Source organism: Chanos chanos, chromosome 8 (genome assembly GCF_902362185.1).
Source record: "Chanos chanos chromosome 8, fChaCha1.1, whole genome shotgun sequence".
Lineage (NCBI taxonomy): Eukaryota > Metazoa > Chordata > Actinopteri > Gonorynchiformes > Chanidae > Chanos > Chanos chanos.
In genome coordinates, this window is record NC_044502.1 from 40,603,341 (window position 1) to 40,610,021 (window position 6,681).

Genomic DNA, 6,681 nt, shown 5'->3' on the forward strand with positions numbered 1-6,681 from the left:
CATTTTTCCATTGTTGAAATGACATAAACAATTAAAGATAATTAACTTAGACATCTATAAAAGAGATTTAAATAGCATTTTGTAACTGTTTGATCTGAACTCAGTAAATGAACCAATTCTTCTTATGACTGAAGAATTGCTAGATCTGTAGAAAAACATGAATCTGACACAGCAATACATTCTGTATTCATAACACTCAAATGAAATGTTATGTTAAAACGTTTTACATAATATACTCATACCAACCAACAATCATTATAGTTTTATGTACAGTATCTTGCTGGTAACTCTCTCAGGTGAAAATCTGTGATTATAGCAATACATACACAACATATATGACACCAGAGACACTCAGTTGTTCATTTCCATGCCAGAAACAGGACAAAAATGCCACTTTGTACATCAGCTTCACACTGATTATAGTCAGCTTGCAGTAGATATTGAAGGCATTTAACCGGTACCATTTTACTGCATTAACACAACAAGATAAATGGAGATTAATTTGAAGAATGAAGAAGGAATTGAACATCACTGAGGGTAATATTAAAACAGAAATTAAAGTTTTAAAATAAAGAAAAAAGGTCATCACGTTAAAAAAAAACAAAAAAACCTGTAATCATGAAGTCCTTCCGACTGGGAGGGAGAGAGCAAAAGAGAGATAAATAGAGAGAGAGAGAGAGAGAGAGAGAGAGTGAGAAGTGTATGTGGACGGAATGAGGTGATAGGCAGAGGCGATTAGCCGCTAGCCCTCCGCCGCCCTCCCTCTCTCCCTCTCTCCGTGCCCCTATGGGTCGGCCTCCTCCGATAAGCGCCGCGCTGTCAGAGCTAAGGTAAACACGGCGCTTAAGAATTCTTCTCTCATTTAACGGTCACACTTACGCTTTAATTAAGCAAAACACCTTATCCAGGCAATGAGCCGATGCTATCGGGAGGGGGGGGGGGGCGCCACAGGCCTGCGGTGAGATGAGGGGCCAGGACGGGGGGCTCGGACCAGTTAGCGCTTACGCCAGAGCCTGTTTGTGTGTGTGTGTGTGTGTGTGTGTGTGTGTGTGTATGTGTGTGTGTATGGCTCGGCATTGCTTTCAGAGCTAAACAGCTGTAGAGCGGCCGCTATCAGATATTTATAAGAGGCCTCATGAATATGGATGACTGTCGAGATGGGACTGATGTTTGTCCTCTAAGAGGGGATGAAAGGAGAATGCGCTCTCCTCCCAGAGAGACCCAGTCAGGGCCGTTTGGAGAGGAGGAGGAGGTGGAGGAGGAGGATGAGGAGGAGGAGGGGGGAGGAGTAGAAAGGGGCCGAACAGAGAAACAGAGCAGTGTGGGGGACAGGGAGAGGAAGAGCAGAGGGTGCTACCATAAAGTCTGGACAACATTTCTCTTCTCGTTATTCAAAACAGTGGGGTTTTCGTTTTTAGCCGCTTTATTTAAGTACCAAACAGACGCATTTGTCTGTGTATATCTACGATAACCGGCAGTGTTGCATAGTATGTGCTATGTGTGTGTATTAGATTTGAAATAAAATGCAAACATTGTTCTGACCCTGCTGTTCTTATGAGCCTGTTCTTCTTAGAGCTCTGCCTTATGAACCACTCATAGTAGTGTACTTAGTGTGAAACAGACTGGAATACCATTTGATAAACGTTCCTGAGTTCGCCTTCCCACAAAATCAAACAGTTTAGCACCTTATAAGAGAAACTCCTCTGGCACGCTGTATGAATTAGTCCTAACATAGTGGCATTTTTTTAAATAATTTTTGGACTCAGTTACATAAATGAGTGAACAAGGTGACAGTTTTCCTCAAAAGCTCATACTATATAATAATATACTCTTTGACGCTATACAGAAAGAAAAAGAAACATGGAATAAATGTTCCTGGGTTCATATAACTGACAATTTCAAGTCTTATGGTTTATAATGAAAGTCAAATGCGTTATAGACATGTTTATATGCATTTAAAATGGATTTTTTTTGATGCAACTATTCTAATGGTGGATGAGGTCAGGATGAGTAGGTTGATAGTCCAGCTGTACGGAGAAGTCTAAAACATACGACCCTGTACCTTTTTCAGCTTTCATTCCACACTGTTCCATTATGATTAATTGCGGGGAGCTAAGCTACCTAAACTTGCATTAGGACTTGCCAATTTCCATAATTGCAACGTTTTAATATGGCTAATAGGCGGATGTGACCTTGCCCGTTCTCTCAGCAGGTACATGGCGCGCGGAGGCCGATCCGTGTGGAGTGGCCATATTTGGAACATTAATGACGAACGGCTCAAGTTGACTGATTGGTGTTTCTGTTTGAGAATAGGGACGGATGACGGGAGGAATAAAAAAAATGGATTTGAAATCATCACACTAAGAGAGACGGATGTTTAAAAAACAAGAAGAAGAAGAAGAAGAAGAAGAAGAAGAAGAAGAAGAAGAAGAAGGACGTAAACACGAAACAGAACCTTCTCTGTTTTGCTTTAGCGCTGAAAAAAAAAAAAAAAAAAAAAAAAAAAAAGTCAAAATGGCAGTTCATAGTAGAGTCTTTGACCACGCAACCTTTTGAAATACCTTTGTGCTGACTTTGGCTGCGTAGGAGAACTGTGGGGACAGTGGCGCGGGACGTCTGTGTGGGCAAGGAAAAGTGGTGGAGAGAGGGTGGCAGAATTTGAAAAATGCACCCCGATGCGTCCGGGAGGGTTAACATTTAGGTTTTTCGATTCCTTTGTGGGGTGGACAAATGATTCCCCAGAGCTGGACAATAATGTTTTTTATGGGACTCTAAATTTTGAGCTGAAGCGGTCCTTTGTGGGACCCTAATAACCAACGCGTGTCTGAGCCTGAACTGCCGTAGCCCCGTGGCGTATCTGAGAGCAGAATGGAGAGATTGGCTTGTCTGGGCACTCTTCTGCCCAACAAGCGGTCACTTTGTTCCTGGGGACAAGGGCCACTCAGAGAATAAATTACCTAGAGGACTTGGCTAGCCCATGGCAGAGCAGCTTCAGTCGTACCCCGTACACTGGCTCCGAGAGATAATGTTTCTCTCTCATCTGCGGCTGTCCGCCTACTTTCGGACTCCCCGGGAACAAAGAACTGCTGAACAAGACGCTCTCTCTCTCTCTCTCTCTCTCTCTTTTTCATTTTCTCCCAAGGAGATTGCTTTCCTTCTCCTCTCCTAACTTTTTGTGCCTCCTTTGCTCCTATGAGTCCTAGGTTTCGGTGTTTTTCTCCGGTTTAATATGCTCGGCTGAGAGGGAACATTAAGAACTCACCTGAAGATCTCTATCTTTTTATCGTTTTTTTGCACTGATTTTTATCTGTTTGATTAGTATTCATGTTTTTTTTTTCCTCCTTCCAACTTAATCTCTTTTATCACCGCTCTGCCGGTCTTTGTTGTAGTTATTGAAATATCCTGCGTAATAGATTTTTTTTTAAAAAAAACCCAAAAGCATCATCAACTCCAGGGTGCCTTGCTATTTTAGGGTTGGACTTGTCTCCATGTCTTTTCTTCTCATCTCTTTTGTTTATCGGTGCATTGTTTTTTTCGCTCACCATGACAACAATAATGCCAGGACTTTTTATTGCGTGGTAAACGAAGTCCTTCTAAAGTCTCTTTCAGTTTGAGGTGATCACTCCAATTAAAGATGCCAGAGACGGTGTGTGGGACAACATTGGTTGAGAGGGATTGTGGAGTTAAGGGTTTAGAGTCGACTTTTGTTATGCAGATTCATGTGTTTATACGCTGCGTTTTCATCTTTTTCCTCTCTTCTCCTTTGGTCAGTTGGGGAGAGATATATTCACACGGAAGAGGAAGATGATTGGCCACTGCCTGGCTGGTCTACCATCCCCTGAGTGTCACCATATGTCTTCTGTTAACAGGGGGAAAGACTGCCAGACGCATAATCAATAGATCAATCATAAAATTAGCACATATAATCAATCACTCCCCACAACTGCTCACATCCTCTGGGTCACTTCACTTTCACAAACACATTTTTTGGATCTATTTTATTCAAACTGAAGTCAAGCGTTTCTTTATAAAAAAAAAAAAAAAAAAAAAAGACTAGGCTTATATGAGAGTGTAGTGCAGCGAGTGGAGGGATGCTGGAATGGAGACACCAACAGAGAAAGATCAGAGAAGCAGCAGTGCCCTGTTCAACCATTCTTCATCTTCCCAGTCTCACCAGCTTCATCATAAAAAATCCATTACCCAACCCTATGATTTACAACACATCTGAAGGCCCCTCAATAGTAATAAGACGCGGTCCAGAGGGGGGCGAGACGCATTGCTATCCGTATGTACCACAGAACCCTGGGTAGGTCTCCATCACATTGCAAATGCTGCCAGGGAAGACAGAGAGTCAGAGAGAGGCTGAGAAAGAATACGGAAAAGGGAATAATGAAAAGCCACTGTGAAAGAAAGAGAGAGAATAAGTGAGAGAGAGAGAGAGAAAGAGAGAGAGAAAGAGAGGGTATTGTTTTCCCCTCTGCACGCTCAGCTCGTCTCTTTCTGCCATCTTGAATTCCGTCCATTCAGATGAGGGTCCTGCGTAGGCCAGGCCTCCGACGCTTTTTCCCCGCTGCTTTCACAACGAATGCCATTCAAGACGCATCGCTGCAGGACATCTGCACCCGATTGCTTGTCACCTCACCCCCCCCCCCCCCCAACCCCTCCTCTCCCCCCAAAAGAACCACCACTGCCACAACACACACAGACTCAAACATCTCCACACACGTACGCACGTCCACTGTGTCGCCTTTGTCCGCCCCGTCCGGATACGGGGGATACGCAGACGAGCGGAGGGCCGTCAGAGCCGACTCTTGTGTGCGTCCTCCCAAACCCTGTGTGTGCGCAAATGGGCGTAAGGGTTGGTGGGGGTTACGGGGTACTGATGGGAGGGGGTTCACAGGTCAGGCGTGTTTCTCTGTCGGGGCTCGTGGTTGGGACTTTCGAGTACCACTGACCCTCAGCATTCCTGTCCCCCTCTCTCTCTCTCTCTCTCTCTCTCTCCCTCTCTCTCTCTCCCTCTCTCCCCCCGCACTGTGTGGTGACGTGGGTGGGCTCATTCACCCTCTGAACTCTGCTTGCAGCTCATTCCTGTCCATTGTGTGAGAGGTATGCTATCGGTTTGTAGGATCAGTTCAACTCCGATGCGGTGGAACCCATGGAATGACTCATTCATTCATTCATTCATTCATTCATTCATCCACAAAGCCTTAAGTCTCACACATACCTACCTATCTGAATATATTAATTATATGCCACAAAAATGGATTTTGATATTGTATATTGTGTATTTAATCGTTCATAAACCTGTGTGAAGCCTGTACAGATGTATTTATTGCTGGAGTCGAATTTACAAGCAGTATCCACTCTCTCTGGACCTCAAACAGTGAAATGAATTTGTGAACCAACGCTGAGTAGGAGCGATTGTCAATGTTATTGTTACTGTTAAGGCCATGCACTTGTTTTGGTGCTCTGCAGCAATCGACACACACATATTTAATAAAGTTTCCCGACTTGTACAATCAGACTATTGTTCTATTGTTCGTCTCTGACTCTGGGCTCGTGAATCTGTTTGTGAGTGCTTCCAAGCGAGAAATACTACAAACAACCCCCTTCTTACTGAGCTATTAATCAAGTGACCAAATGTGACATTTGGGTCCATTTACATGTATATACATATCCAGTGTCTCAAAGTAAAAACACTGATCTAAGATAATGATCCACACAATTCTATTCAGCAGGAATACAGCAAGCAAAGGCTGATCCCAGATCACTTACTCTTACTCCGAAAAAAGTGACAACTAAAAACCACTGGACTAAGAGCAACACAGAATTTGGTTAATGTTCAATCTGCTCTTTTAAAAGGGCATCATCACTGGCTGTCCGTTCTGACCGGTCCCTGTTGGCTTCCCTGGCATTTTAGCTCTCAGCAGAGGGGAGGGTTGTGGGGTGGGGGGAGGGGGGGGTGATACACAAGAATGATTGGAAAGACACCCATCTGTTGAATGGTGTGGAATTGATGGATGGGGACAGATGATGGAGGATGGTGGCTAACAGGAGCTTGCTTTGGCCCAGGACCAATGACGGCAGCCAGCGTGATGAGCAGCCATTGATAGGCACGTTTGAGTTGAGTTATAATGCTGGCTTTTCAGGACCATGGGGGAGCTAAGGCGGACACAGTGATGGATGGAGCACTGGCTGGGACCTCCTTGTTTGGCCCCCCCCGGTGTCTGAGGACCAGGGGTGGGAGGAAGGGTGAAGTCTGGAAGGGGGCAGGTGGGGGTGGTGGATCCTGCTTTTCTCATCGGCTGAAGAGAAACAGCTGGCCATCCCTCCTTCGCTTACAGAAAGAAGAAAACTCAGAGAATACTCAAACAGACACTGGACAGTACCACTAATCGCCGTCATCAACTGTGTCGTTATTGTACGTTGCAACTGAACTCGACTCAGCATGAGAAACAAGCTTTGTCAGGCTGTGCTGGAGATTCTGAAAAAAAAACGGCCCCGTTTTCACTTGCATGGAAAATATGAGCAATAATGGACAGATAATTAGGAGAGTACGTGGTCATTTGCTGGTGTCTTTGCTGACCCTGAACTGAGAACACTCCAAGCCGATTTCTGCTGCCGGACAGGGCTTTAGTCGATGGCCCTTTTAAGACCACTTGAAGGGGAAAGCACAAACGC